General features: G+C 49.9%; 1 long non-coding RNA gene across 1 annotated transcript; it reads left to right on the top strand.

Moving 5' to 3' along the window:
• The first annotated feature begins 6,175 nt into the window (after positions 1-6,175).
• On the top strand, positions 6,176-10,962 carry LOC135227656 (uncharacterized). Its single transcript, XR_010317844.1, has 2 exons — positions 6,176-7,210; positions 7,949-10,962. It is a non-coding gene; the product is annotated as an uncharacterized LOC135227656 (long non-coding RNA).
• The last annotated feature ends 3,851 nt before the right edge of the window (positions 10,963-14,813 follow it).

Genomic DNA, 14,813 nt, shown 5'->3' with positions numbered 1-14,813 from the left:
GTATGGGGCAGTTCTACTCTGTCCTGTAGGGTTGCTATGAGTTGGAACCAACTCGACATAACTTAACAACAACACTCTCTATATTCCACCCCATACCTGGGACACACTGGGTGGGGCTGCCTGCTTCTTGGGGAGACAGCTGGAGCCAGAGGGGGCCTGGCTGTCCTGCTTGATGGCCTGTCACCCTCTTCCTGGGATCCTTGGGAAGCTACTTCCCTCAGGTCCTTGGAGTCCTCTTAGGTGAAAAGGTCCTGGACTGACTCTTTGCCAATCCTGCCAGCCTCTCATTTGGGAAATCTCATGTTCACAGACTGGAGGTTCTGAGGTCCTATCACTGTAAGGGTCCCTGGCCTGCCCCAGAGGCCAAGGGTCTGCATGCTCTCCTCCCACGGTCCTGGAGGTCTCCACACAGGGCTGTGCTCACCCCCCTCTCTCCTGCAGTCTGAAGAGTTGACAGCCCAGAACAAGTTCTGCCTCCCCTTCTGCCTGGAGAAGGACACACTCTTTCAGAACATGGATGTGCAGGGCCTGAAGCTGAGCACCAACTTTTCCTGCTGCAATGGTGACCTCTGCAACAGGGCTGGCTTAGCAGCCAGCAGTGCCTGGGTGCTGGCCGGGGGGCTTCTGCTCAACCTGGGGGTCGCCCTCCTCTCGCACCTGCTCTGGTGACCCTCCCTGCACCCTTCCGCTTTGGGCCCTCCTCTGTCTGCGCGTGTCCAGCTGCCTAGTCTTTGGGCTGCCGAGTTCCAGGAGTGCAATGTGGTGGCTTTTGGCCCTGAGGTTAGGTCACTTCCCTGGCAAAGACTTAGCACCAGATGTGTCCCCAGTGGGAAGACTGAGAATCCCTGCTTAGACCCCCTTCCTTCCCCGTGCCCCGGCCCAAGCCTTCAAGCCCGAGCCTTCAAGCCCGCACCCTGGGTACAGTGCCCAGCTGGCCACTTGCTGTCCTGGACTCCAGGCTCCAGTTCTGGGCTGCCCAGAGAGACAGGGCCACCTTCTTCACCCACTCTGGCCACCTTGGTCCAAAGAAAGGAATGGCCAGGGCCACCGCCTCCACAGTGGTGGGTAAACGCTCCTCTACTTCACAGGAACAAGACTGTCAGCTCTGTTTCTGATGGTCCTGAGGAGTGATCACTCCAATGGCACTTTAGTGCTCTGGCTTTGAGGAATGTCCCCCGAGGCACAGTGTCTGGCTGGGGTCAGGGAATGCCCTCCCTGTGGGCCACCAAGGTGCCTGGTGCTCAGCTCTCCTGGTGGAAAGGAGATCGCAGTGCGGGCACCTCTGCCTACAGTCGGGGCAGCTGAGGACAGACAGGGAGCTGGGGGGCAGTCACTATGAGGGCTGCTGTGACCACCAACCACAAGTGGGGGTGCAGGGCATGGTTGGGGGAGGGGTTCCTTGCCAGGACTGACACTTGGGTCAGAGAGTAGGTTCCCCTAGAGCACCTGTGACTGCTGGGGAGGTGGGCCAAGCGTGGCTGGAGACAGGGAGAGGGTCAGCACCGGATGAGCCACCTTCCGTGGTGGTAACCACTCTGCTCTGCCCCTCAGAATGTTCCACGTGAGTGTCTGTCCCCATCTGGGGTCAGGCTGAGCTCAGATCACCAAGGCACCCTGTGTTCTGCCATACCATGGGCTACCCTCTGTGGTGATACCCTGGGTTGCCCATGCTAGCCAATACTGCAGACACCCCCTCCTGTAGTCCTTCATCCCTCTGCCCTGAGCAGTAGGACCTCAATGGTCCAGGGCTCTGTCCTCTGGGCCTGGTGTGCTAGTTAGGGTCACCAGATAAAATGCAAGCTGCTCCGTTTGATTTGAACTTCACATAGACAACAATTACGCTTTTAGTGTAAGCTTGTCCTGTGCAATATCTAGGACATATGTATGCTACGACATTATTTATCTGAAACCTGAATTTCAGATAAACAATGATTTTAAGCTCTGTTTGGGAAACACTTACATTACAACAAGGAATCTTTTTTAGCATGAATGTGTCCGAGATATTGCATGGGACATTTTTACACCAAAAATGTATTTGTTGTTCCTGTGAAATTCAAATCGAGCCGTGCATCCTGCTTTCATTTGCTGAATCTGGGGACCCTCGTGTTATCAGGGAGGGGTTACCTGCTGAAACAACCCCCAACTCTCTGCAGCTTCCACAGTAAAATACGATGTGGTTGATTGAGGTAGGGGCCTTTGTGCTTCAGAAGTTCAGGCAACTTGCTTCTTTCATGACAAAATGAGGACCTTGGCTGGAGGTGGAGTCTCTGGGGGGTGCTAACGGTTGATGTTCAAAGGCTAACTGAAAGGTTGGAGGTGAGAGTCCACTCAGAAACACCTTGGAACCAAGGCCTGGTGATCTACTTCCAAAAACTCAGCCACTGAAGACTCTGCAGAGCACAGTTCTGCTCTGACCCACGTGGGGTGGCTGTGAGTCGGAGCTGACTGGCTCGCGAGTGGTGGTGCAGTTCAGGAAGGAGGCTCTTCACCGAGACGCTTTCATTTTCACAGCCTGTGCATGTGGCCCAGAGCCCTCCAGTTGTGCAGAAAGCCAAGCTTTTGCCCAAGGTCACTTTCCTTCAAGGCTGAGGGATGGGGTCATCCAAGGGCAGCCCTGGCCCCTTCTCCGGGTCTTCTCTGATGCATCCTTGGGTGGGTGTGGCGCCTTTGCCAGAGCCTTGACCTACTGGTGTTGGGGGCCACCTCTAACTGCCTCCCGTCTGTGAGCAGAGCCAACCCTTCTTCAGTGAGGGGTGCAGGTCCAAGGTGTGGCTGAGAGGCTGGGAAAGACGCAGTTCCTGAGTGGGGCAGGGAGGTCAGAGCCAGGCATGGGGTTCTGGAACTTTCTTTCCCACAGCAACCCCCCCCCCCACACACACACACTTTAATCTCACTTTACTTCTGGGAAACAAAACTCGGGCTACTTGAATGCCCAACTCTTCTCTTCTGTCTTGTCTTGACAGCTTCTCCTCCTGCCCAGCCTCGGGAAGCGGGGGGTCTTTTCCTCCACTTTGCCCTGCCATTGATTCTCCCCACCTTCCCCTGAGCCCCCTGAGCATGGAGGAGCATCAGCTCCCCAGGGGCCACAGCATGGGAACGCTTAGGAAATCCCATCTAAGTTTCTGGAGGAGCGCACTGCTCAGCAAAATGAAAAGGATAAGTATCACCTGTAGGATGAATTCTGGACTCAAGGTGGGGCTCTTCCCTGGGGCTCTCATCTTCTCCAGCTCAGCGAAGGGTACCACCGTCCAACCAAAAAACTAGAGATCGATATCTCTCATAAATATCACTTCAGAATCACGAACATAGATTCTAAAATCCTTAACAAAATTCTAGCAAATAAACTTGACAACAACGTATGAAAAGAATGATGTATTATGATTAAATGAGGTTTGTTCCGGAGATGCAAGGTTGGCTCAGTATTTGAAAACTGGTAATGCTAAACAAGAAAAGTGCAGTTTCTGTGACATTCTTGGGTTGACAAAGTTGTAGAAGTGGAGAACAGGTTAGTGGTTGCCAGAAGTGAAAACTGAGGTAGATGTCCCTGTGTGGCAAAAGCGCTTTGCATTCGGCTACTAACCTAAAGGTTGATGGTTCCAACCACCCAATGGCATCTCCAGAGACAGGCCTGGTGGTGACCTGCTTCCGTGAACACTGCAGCCGAGAAAACCCCGTGAAGCAGTTCCACTCTGTTACATGGGGCTGCCACAGTCGGAAGGGGCTTGACAGAGGGGGTGGGGTTGGGACCAGGGCAGGGAAGGAGACCTTTGTGGCAACGGAACCGTCCTACACCTCGATTGCAGTGGTGGTCACTTTAACACACACATGTGATCAAATGACATAGAACAAGGGACACATTTTATCAATGACAATTTCCGGGTTTGATCTTGTATGACAGTTATGTAAGATGTAACCTTGGCGGGAGCAATTGAGTGAAGGGTGCAGGAACTTCTTTGCAATTTCCTGTGAATCTCTAATTATTTCAAAATAAAATGGTAAAAATCAGAGCTATTTGTCTTTTCTATTTTTTCTTGCATCAGTTTTAGTCAGCTTTTAATTAATAATTTATCTCATCTAAAATTTGAAAAAATTGCTGGCTTAAAGTTATTAGCAAAACGCTCTTACTATGTGTTAGACTTCTGAGGATACTGATTATTTTATGGATACTTGTTATTTTTTTTTCTTTTTTTCCTGATTAGTCTCATCAAGAGTTACACATTGTTATGGACTGAATTATTGTGCCTCACAAATATGTGTTTTAAATCCTAGCCTCTATGCCTGTGGTTATAATCTCATCTGTGAATGGGTAGTCTTTGTTATGTTAATGGACAGGATTAGTGTAGGGTCTGTCTTGAGTAAATAACCTTTTGTGATATAAAAGAGATTAAACAAGTAAACCAGTAAGCAGAGATGGGGGAAGACTGATGCCAAGCCACATGGAGATCTCCAAGGAACCAGGAAACAGAAGCTGAAGATACAAGGAGCTTCCTCCAGAGACAACAGAGAGAGAAAGCCCTCGCCTAGAACCAGAACCTTGAACTCGGGCTTCTAGCCTCCTAAACTGTGAGAAAATTAATTTCTGCTTGTTAAAGCCATACACTTGTGATATTTCTATTACAGCGGGACTAGATGACTCTAACACATATGTTATTAGTTTATCCAAAGAAATAACTATTTATCCTGTCTGTTTGCTTGCATGGTTTCTTTATCATTGATTTCTGCTCTTATTTTTACCCTTTCTTTTCTTCTACTTCTTTTTTTTAAGTTTACTTTGCTGTTCTTTCTATAACATCTTGTGGTGCGTGTTTAGCTCATTAATCCTGAATCATTTTTCTTTTTTTTAACACATGAAAATAAGGCTATACAGCCCCTTTTAGGCATGATATTAATTGCATCCAATGTGTTTTGATGTTTCCAAACCAAAAAACCGAACCCAGTGCCGACGAGTCAATTCCGACTCATAGTGACCCTATAGGACAGGGTAGAACTGCCCCATAGAGCTTCCAAGGAGCACCTGGTGGATTCGAACTGTTGACCTTTTGCTTAGCAGCTGTAGCACTTAACCACTGCACCACCAGGGTTTTGATGTATAGTTATATTAATATCATTTAGTTCAATGTATTTTCTGATTTCCATTATAATTTCTTCTGTAACCCATCGATTACTTACTTTTTATTTCCAAAAAAATAGGATTTTCTGTGACATTGTTAATGATTTCAAATATAACTGCACTGTGATTAGAGAAGCCACCTTATGATTTCAATTCTTTGAACTTTGTTGAAGTTTTTGTGTGGCCCATTCATGATGCGATCAAAGGAGCTCTGGTGGCACAGTGGTTTAGTGCTCACCTGCTAATCAAAAGGTTGGCAGTTCAAAACCACAGCTGCTCCACAGGAGAAAGACCTGGCAACCTGCTTCCTTAAAGATTTCACCCTTGGAAACCCTGTGAGGGCAGTCCCACTCGGTCACAGGATCACTATGAGTGGGAATCAGCTTGAAGGCAATGAGTTATTATGTCACCAATATTTGTAAGTATTTTGTGTATACTTGTGTTGCAAGGAAGAGTCTTATAGACTACACGATTTATGTCTTTCCACAATGTCTTTATTAAATGGTTTGTTTCAGGTCTTAAATTAATTTTATTAATTTATTAAGCACAAACATACATTAGCAGGTTCTTGGCTATCCCGGATGCCAGAGATCTCAGATCACCAAAGAGGGGAGAAATGGAAGAGACAGGTCAAGCTTATGGCAAGCGAGGACAGCAATTAGATGGTGCAGTTCAATGATGCCGTTTGATGGTTGGCAATGATCTCCAGTCTCAAAGTTTAGCGGTGGTCCCTGGATCACGCATTGTTCCGCGTGGGCTCAGAAGCGTGGTACTAGGAAGTTCTACAAGTGAGCCGGGGTGAGCTGCTGCAGCTCACTGCTTCCTAAGTTCTCAACATATGGCCGAATGGCTCTGGGAAGGCTCTGAGCACCGTTGTCACCTTCTGTTGCTTCTTTTATATTCTTTGGAGCTCTTTGAGCTCACCTGGTTGATGTCGATAAAGTTCAGTGACGTTATGTGGGTTTCTTCTTGATGAAGTCTGTCAGTCTCTCTGGTTGTCCTGACACGACTACCTTCCTCCGTCAAGCCCAGGTCTTTTTATCTCTTGGGCCTGCTCCCCTCATAACCCAACTCCACGGGGTCTGCTGAGACTTGCTGCTCAAAACAAACTTGTGGTTAGCAAGACAAATAGAGGGGGGAAGGGGTGTTGATTGGGGTTTTCCATATGGCTGAGCAGCCTGTTTCCCCTCATTATAGACTGAACTGAAGATGACAGCCACACTTGTCCAGACATGTCCCAACATGTCTTTTAAGCCTGGTCTCCACAACTTGAAAAGCATGTGTGTTCTGCAGTTGTTGGGTTCCCTTTTCTATATATAGCTTCATTTTGGTAATCATGGCTCAGCTGTCTATTTCTCCTGCCCTCTCCCTGCTTGTTCTATCAATTTATTCAGAGCATGTGTGACAAGGCATCACTATGAGTGTGAATTGTGGTGTTTGTGAAGAACATTGAATATACCATGGGCTGCCAGAAGAATGAAAAAAACTGTCTTGGAAGAAGTGCAGAAAAAATATTCCTTAGAATCAAGGATAGCGAGACTTTGTCTCGATTACTTTGGACATTTTGTCAGGAGGGACCAGTCTCTGGAGATGGACATCATGCTTGGTAAGGTAGAGGGTCAGTGAAAAAGAGGAAGACCTTCAGTGAGATGGATTGACACACTGGCTGCAACAGTGGACTCAAATGTACCTGCTATTGTGAGGATGGCGCAGGAACGGGCAAAATTTTGTTCTTTTTTTTTTTTTTATATATACGGGTCTCTATGAGTTGGAGACTGTGTGGATCATAGCAAATTACAGCTAACATTGGGAAGAATAGGGATTCCAGAACACTTAATTGTGCTCATGCAGAGCCTGGGCAAAGACCAAGAGGTAGTCCTTCAAACAGAACAAGGGGATACTGAGTGGTTTAAAATCAGGTCAGGGTTGTGTCCTTTTACCACACTTTTTGAATCTGTATGCTGAGCAAATAATCTGAGAAGCTGGACTATACGAAGAAGAATGGGGCAACAGTGTAACCGAGTGCCACTCGGGTTCTTGTCCCGTCTTGTTAGCCGATTGAAGTAAGATGGACACTGATTGCAAGGGAACCAGAAAGTGGTAAGTTTATTGTCTGCGCAGACGAGCGATGCGTGGCGTCTAGTGGCCAGAAGGTCACGTGCTCGCTGACTAAAGGGCTGGGGAGCTTTTTGTTTTTAATGGCATTGGGGGTTGGATTTGGAACCCAGAACTTTCTCCCCTTAGCCCTCCCATATTCAGGGGTCCGGAGGCGGGGAGGGGGGTGTCATCAGTTGAAGGACGTGATTTCTTCAATCTCTGCATGCTTCAAGGTGTAACTCAGGCTAGTTCAGTGGATGGAGCCACTACCCCAAAAATACTGTCAACTTGATTTGGCCATGCTTCCCAGTATTGGGTGATTGTCCTCCATTTTGTGATTGTAATTTTATGCTAAAGAGGATTAGGGTGGGATTGTAACACTACCCTTATCCGGTTCACATCCCTGATCCAATGTACAGGGAGTTTCCCTGGGGTGTGGTCTGCCCCACCTTTTATCTCTCAAGAGATAAAGAGGAAAGGGAAGCAAGCAGAGAGTTGGGGGCCTCATACCACCAAGAAAGCAGCACCAGGAACAGAGCGTGTCCTCTGGACATGGGGTCCTTGAGCCTGAGAAGCTCCTCGACCAGGGAAAGATTGAGGTCAAAGGCCTTCCTCCAGAGCTGGCAAACAGAGAAAGCCTTCCCCTGCAGCTGACACCCTGAATTTGGACTTGTAACCTACTAGACTGTGAGAGAATAAATGTCTTGTTAAAGCCATCCACTTGTGGTGTTTCTATTACAGCAGCGCTGGACGACTACGACAGCATCCTAAGCGGGAAGGCAGGCGCCAAGCTGCACCCGCTTAGCAAGATTTAACTCATGGCAAAGAGCTAATTCTCTTAAAGGAAACTCGGTGCAGAGTGGTGGAGGAATGGTTGCTAGGAGGCCAATGGGAACCAGAACAAAAGGATGCAGCTCACGTGTGCGTTGTTGCACGCTCTGTGGAGGGTTGTGAAATCAATCGGTGGGACGCAGCCAGCTTTTTTTTTTCAAATAAAATGGATAGAAACCCTCAGAGTTCTTCCCATGAAGGAAGGGTAAAAGCTGCTTTGTAAAACTCTTGCTTCAAAAACCCATAGCACACACCTGGCTCTGTGTGTGCTCAGGTTGCCTGTAAAGTACATGTCTTGTTGTGGGTCAGGGTAAAAGTCCTAAAAAGATAGGAAAACACTGCCCTCCACGTCTTGCCATCCACAGCTGTGTTCTGCTTTGACTCCTGTTATTTCATCTGACATCCCTCTCAGCCACCACCAGGACAAGAGCAGACTGCTGACACACACACGTAGGACAGCAGGGTCCCTGCAGACCTGCACCTTGCCCAGAACTGCCCTCTATCCTTCTGGGCCATCCTTTCCTGGTCTGCACCTCAGGGATCCCCTCCCCAGTGCTCCAGTGGCCTGGGCCCACGGCCATGGGCAGTTTGTCCACCCTCACAGGAACCAGGGGCTGCTTAGGCCCAGGCCCTGCTGCGGGGAGGCGCTGCTTGCTGTGTTTTCTCCTCCCAGGCTCCCTCGTGTCCCAGGGCCGCGGGGCTCAATTTGAGGTTCCCAGGAAGAGGGAACCACTCCCCAGGCACTGGGCCCTTCTTCGTCCAGGGATGCTGTTTACAGGCTCTGTCTTCTCACCCCAGATAGCCTCCCCCCACCACCCCGTTCTCCCCAGGGCCACTGGGCGTGTGGTCAGCCTGGACGTCTGGGGGGGCACAGGTCCCTCCACTGCCTTCTGATGTCTCCCTAAAAAAAAAAGTGTGTGTGTGTGCAAATGTGTGAGTGTGACTGTGTAACCGTGTGCGAGCATGTGACTGTGTAAGCATGTGCAAGCGTGCGAGTGTGTAAGCATGTGCAAGTGTGCAGGCACATGCAAGTGTGTGAGTGTGCACGTGTGCAAACATGATATGTATAAGTGAGCGTGTAGGTGTGTGCATGAGTGTGGAAGGACCAAGGTGGCACTGACTGGGAAGGACAGGGATAAGATGGGGCATGGGCAGGAGAGCCTAACTCCCAATAGGAAGAAGTCCTGGCTTCCTACTCAGGGCATTTCTCAGAGTGGGGAGCAAGAGGCCACCCGGTCCAGGGCCAGAGCGTGGACCTCACTTTTGCTCCGGCCCCTCCTGGAGCTTCCTGCTAGTGCCAATGTAGGACCCACCCAGATAGGGCGCAGCCAGAAGAGGGCTCAGCAGTGCACCCTTCCTCCAGGGTGGGGGAGGTGAGTGTGTCAGGAAGATGCAGGTGGTCCTGGCCACCTTTTCTCTTTTCTGACACTCATTCTTGGCAAAGATCTCACTCCCGAGCTCCAGGAAACCAAACCGCGAGTGGAACTCACGGTCAGTTTGTCCAAATCCTTCTCCCACCCCCCGGGGACACATCCCCTGCTTCCTCCCCCTCATCAAACCCCCTCCCCCACCTGTCCTGAGAATACCCTGAGCTGGGACAGAGGAAAGCAGGCCTGGGCTGGTGAGAAGGGCAGGGCGGGGCACAGGGACAGGAATAAGAGGCAAGGTGTGTTTAGAACCCAGACCTCACATCCTTCTCCTGTAGGGTGGAGGCTGAGGACCCAGAGCACAAATATATTAGGCCATGGCACACACAGTAAGACTTAGATCTCAGCAGAGGCTGACTTCCATGAGAGCGGAGTGGTGGAGCAGGGATGGCAAGGGGCCCCAGGGAGAGGACCCTCGGGGGTGGGGCACCACAGGAGGCAGCCCTGGGGAAAAGGCTGGTCATACAGGCCAAGCCTAACTCTAGGGAGATGCCCTGGGGGGTGGGACATGAAGGTCCTGCTCTTTAGAGGCCACAGGAGGAGGCTCTGGGGATTTGCCCTCCCTCAGACCCAGGTGACCTGAAGGAGGTGAGAACTGAACCTTTTACTTTGGGCACGTTTTCGGCCATTCTTGGGGTGGGATGTAAGCAGAAGGGGATGCTGCGGCCGCCCCCAGCCCCACAGACCCCAGGAAAGAAGGGGACCCCAGGGTCTCTGTGATGCCTGTGCAGGCCAGGGTTCCCAGCCCGGGGTGAAGGGCCTGACCCTGGGCTCTCCCCAGGCCCAGAGCCTCAAACTGCGCTGCCCATCCTCCCTTGTGTCCCGACCCCAGACCATGAAGGTCGCCGGCCTTGTGCTGCTGATGGCGTTGTTGTGCACGGAGCTTAATGAGCTGGGGGAGGAGGGCACGATGGAGTGGGGGGTGATGATGGGGCGGGGCCAGGGTGGGGACACAACTAGGAGGAGATGACAGGATTGGGTGAGGTCCCTGTGTATAGTCGCTGTTTATGTTGGTGAAAGAAGGTATTTGCAGTGAAGAAGTCGTTGGTCTTGCAAAATTCTATCATTCGATCTCCGGCATTGTTTCTATCACCAAGGCTATATTTTCCAACTATTGGTCCTTCTTCTTTGTTTCCAACTTTTGCATTCCAATCGCCAGTAATTATCAATGCATCTTGCTTGCATGTTCGATCAATTTCAGGCTGCAGCAGCTGATAAAAATCTTCTATTTCTTCATCTTTGGCCCTAGTGGTTGGTGCATAAATTTGAATAATAGTCGTATTAAGTGGTCTCCCTTGTAGGCGTATGGATATTATCCTATCACTGACAGCATTGTACTTCAGGATAGATCTTGAAACGTTCTTTTTGACGATGAATGCAACTCCATTCCTCTTCAAGTTGTCATTTCCAGCATAGTAGATTATATGATTGTCCAATTCAAAATGGCCAATACCAGTCCATTTCAGCTCACTGAAGCCTAGGATATACATGTTTATGTGCTTCATTTCATTTTTGACGATTTCCAATTTTCCTAGATTCATAGTTCATACATTCCGGTTCCGATTATTAACGGATGTTTGTAGCTGTTTCTTCTCATTTTGAGTCGTGCCACATCAGCAAATGAAAGCCCCGAAAGCTTTACTCCATCCACATCATTAAGGTTGATGCTACTTTGAGGAGTCAGCTCTTCCCCAGTCATCTTTTGAGTGCCTTCCAACCTGGGGGGCTCATCTCCCAGCACTATATCAGACAGTGTTCTGCTGCTATTCATAAGGATTCCACTGGCTAATGCTTTTCAGAAGTGGACTGCCGGATCCTTCTTCCTAGTCTGTCTTAGTCTGGAAGCTCAGCTGAAACCTGTCCTCCATGGGTGACTCTGCTGTTATCTGAATACCAGTGGCATAGCTTCCAGCATCACAGCAACACACAAGCCCCCACAGTACGACAACCTGACAGACCAAGATGGATGTCAGAGGAGACTCTGAAACTTGCTCTTGAGCGTCGAGCAGCTAAAGCAAAAGGAAGAATTGATGAAGTAAAAAACTGAACAGAGGATTTCAAAGGGCAGCTCGAGAAGACAAGGTAAAGTATTATAACGACATGTGCAAAGAGATGGAGATGGAAAACCAAAAGGGAAGAACACTCTCGGCGTTTCTCAAGCTGAAAGAACTGAAGAAAAAATTCAAGCCTCAAGTTGCAATAGTGAAGGATTCCATGGGGAAAATATTAAACGACGCAGGAAGCACCAAAAAAGATGGAAGGAACACACAGAGTCATTATATCAAAAAGAATGTCGATATGCAACCATTTCAAGAGGTGGCATATGATCAAGAACCGATGGTACTGAAGGAAGAAGTCCAAGCTGCTCTGAAGGCATTGGCGAAAAACAAGGCTCCAAGAATTGATGGAATATCAATTGAGATGTTTCAACAAACAGATGGGGCGCTGGAGGTGCTCACTCGTCTATGCCAAGAAATACGGAAGACAGCTTCCTGGCCAACTGAGTGGAAGAGATCCATATTTATGCCTATTCCCAAGAAAGGTGATCCAAGCAAATGTGGAAATTATAGAACAATATCATCAATATCACATGCAAGCAAAATTTTGCTGAAGATCATTCAAAAATGGCTGCAGCAGTATACCAACAGGGAACTGCCAGAAATTCAGGCCAGTTTCAGAAGAGGACGTGGAACCAGGGATATCATTGCTGATGTCAGATGGATCCTGGCTGAAAGCAGAGAATACCAGAAGGATGTTTACCTGTGTTTTATTGACTATGCAAAGGCATTCGACTGTGTGGATCATAACAAACAATGGATAACACTGGGAAGAATGGGAATTCCAGAGCACTTAATTGTGCTCGTGAGGAACCTGTATGTAAATCAAGAGGCAGTTGTTCGGACGGAACAAGGGGGTGCTGATTGGTTTAAAGTCAGGAAAGGTGTGCGTCAGGGTTGTATTCTTTCACCATAGCTATTTAATCTGTATGCTGAACAAATAATACAAGAAGCTGGACTATGTGAAGAAGAATGGGGCATCAGGATTGGAGGAAGACTCATTAACAAGCTGTGTTATGCAGATGACACAACCTTGCTTGCTGAAAGTGAAGAGGACTTGAAGCACTTACTAACGAAAATCAAAGACCACAGACTTCAGTATAGATTACACCTCAACATAAAGAAAACAAAAATCCTCACGACTGGACCAATGAGCAGTATCATGATAAACGGAGAAAAGATTGAAGTTGTCAAGGATTTCATTTTACTTGGATCCACAATCAACAGCCATGGAAGCAGCAGGCAAGGAATCAAAAGATGCATTGCATTGGGCAAATCTGCTGCAAAGGACCTCTTCAAAGTGTTGAAGAGCAAAGATGTCACGTTGAAGACTAAGGAGCGCCTGACCCAAGCCATGGTATTTTCAATCGCATCATATGCATGTGAAAGCTGGACAATGAATAAGGAAGACCGAAGAAGAGTTGATGCCTTTGAATTGTGGTGTTGGCGAAGAATATTGAATATACCATGGACTGCCGAAAGAACGAACAAATCTGTCTTGGAAGAAGTGCGGCCAAAATGCTCCTCAGAGGCAAGGATGGCGAGACTGCGTCTTACATGCTTTGGACATGTTGTCAGGAGGGATCAGTCCCTGGAGAAGGACATCATGCTTGGCAGAGTACAAGGTCAGCAGAAAAGAGGAAGATCCTCAATGAGGTGGATTGACACAGTGGCTGCAACAATGAGCTCAAACTTAACGATTGTAAGGATGGCACAGGACCGGGCAGTGTTTCGTTCTGTTGTGCGTAGGGTCGCTATGAGTCGGAACCGACCTGATGGCACCTAACAACAACACAACAACAACTGCCTCGAGGAGCCCCTGGCCCGGCGAAAGCCCTGGAGGCAGGGCTCAGCAACCCTGGTGTGACCCGCCCCCCCCCCCGCCCCCGCCAGTGTCTGTTCTTTTCTGGCTGCCTCAGTGTCCGCACTGGCTTCCAGGCTAGCTGGGGAGTGGTCCTAAGGCAGAGAGGTAGGGTCCTCTTTATGGAGGGAGCAGGGAGCTGAGGGCCAAAGGCGTGGTCCCGGGGGGGCCAGGGGGCTCAGGGGGGCCTCCACCCTTCACAGGAAAGAGGCCACCTACGTTGGCAAGAGCTGTGAATATCTTTGTCGCTAGTTTTTGGAGTTTGCCAAAGAGGCTGCTCTGGGTCCACTTACCCTGTAGGAGAGGAGAATGGAACCCTCGAGTTGAAGGTGGAACATATGTGGATCTCAGCCGCTGTAACCCAATCTCTGTAACATGGTGGCCCAGGCAGGGCCCAGCCTCTGGTCGCTGGCCGTGGTTGTGGGGGCTTTTGCTCAGCTTGGGTCCTGGCGTGACCTCTGCACCTGCTGTGTCCCTGGCCCTTGGCCATCTGGGCCTTCCTGAGACAGGTGAGGGCAGGGATCCGTGGTCCCAGCCCTCCTGGGGCCTCTTAGCCAGATGTAGGTGTGCACAGGACCGCGGAGGCGTGCCTGCCCTCAGGGTTTCGGGTCACAGCTGCCTCTGGCCCTCCTCCGCGTGCAGCCCACTTATGCCACTGCCCTGCCACCCCATATTAAACGCTTTCCCCAAGGACTTGCTGCCATCTTTTATTCGAATTCCTTCAGGGGCTGAGAGGCGGCATAGCTCTCCCAGAAGACTCCCTGCGGGAGGTCAGTCTCCACAGAGGCGGCCACAGGCTCAGGGGTCCCAGCAGACGCCCAGTGGGGCCAGGGGGAGGGGCCTCACGGCAGTCCCCACAGTCGCCTCATTTCCAGTCTCCCCGTATCTCTAAGCGCGGCTATGAAGGCACACAGATCCCCCCTGAATCCTGAAACATGTCACTGCCCCTTTGGGTGTCCCGCCCCATCCTGAATGCTGAAAATTTAGTCCTTTCTCCATGGTCACACTCCCCGGGTTACCAGGGGCTCCACTGACCGTCAGACACGGTTGCTGATGTGAGGGACGCCTCGTTGTGTGCCACCAGAAAGGGTAGATAGGGTGGCCAACTGATCTTCAAGCCGCGATGTGGGGGTTGGGGGCAGCGGCAAGGCGGAGAGACCTTCTGATGTCGTGTATCTCCTGAGACTGCTCAGGACGCTGTGGTCGGTGTGTGGCCAACCATCTTCATCAGTGGCTGCAGACACGGCCTGAGTGCCCAGAGTGCCCAGAGTGTAAAGCTGGCAACAGCAGAGAAAACGTGGTCCGGATTTAGGGGCGAGGGAGCCAGGAGCCCCAAGGGCCCAGGCTGGAACCTCCACTGGGATGCCGGATGCTTCCCTTCTCGTCGTTTTTGATGCTGCTTTTCCCCTTGGTGTTCTCGGCCCATCTTC

This window comes from Loxodonta africana, chromosome 14 (genome assembly GCF_030014295.1).
Source record: "Loxodonta africana isolate mLoxAfr1 chromosome 14, mLoxAfr1.hap2, whole genome shotgun sequence".
In the NCBI taxonomy this organism is placed as follows: domain Eukaryota; kingdom Metazoa; phylum Chordata; class Mammalia; order Proboscidea; family Elephantidae; genus Loxodonta; species Loxodonta africana.
The sequence above is the reverse complement of the archived record's forward strand: the minus strand, read 5'-3'. Positions and strand labels throughout refer to the sequence as shown.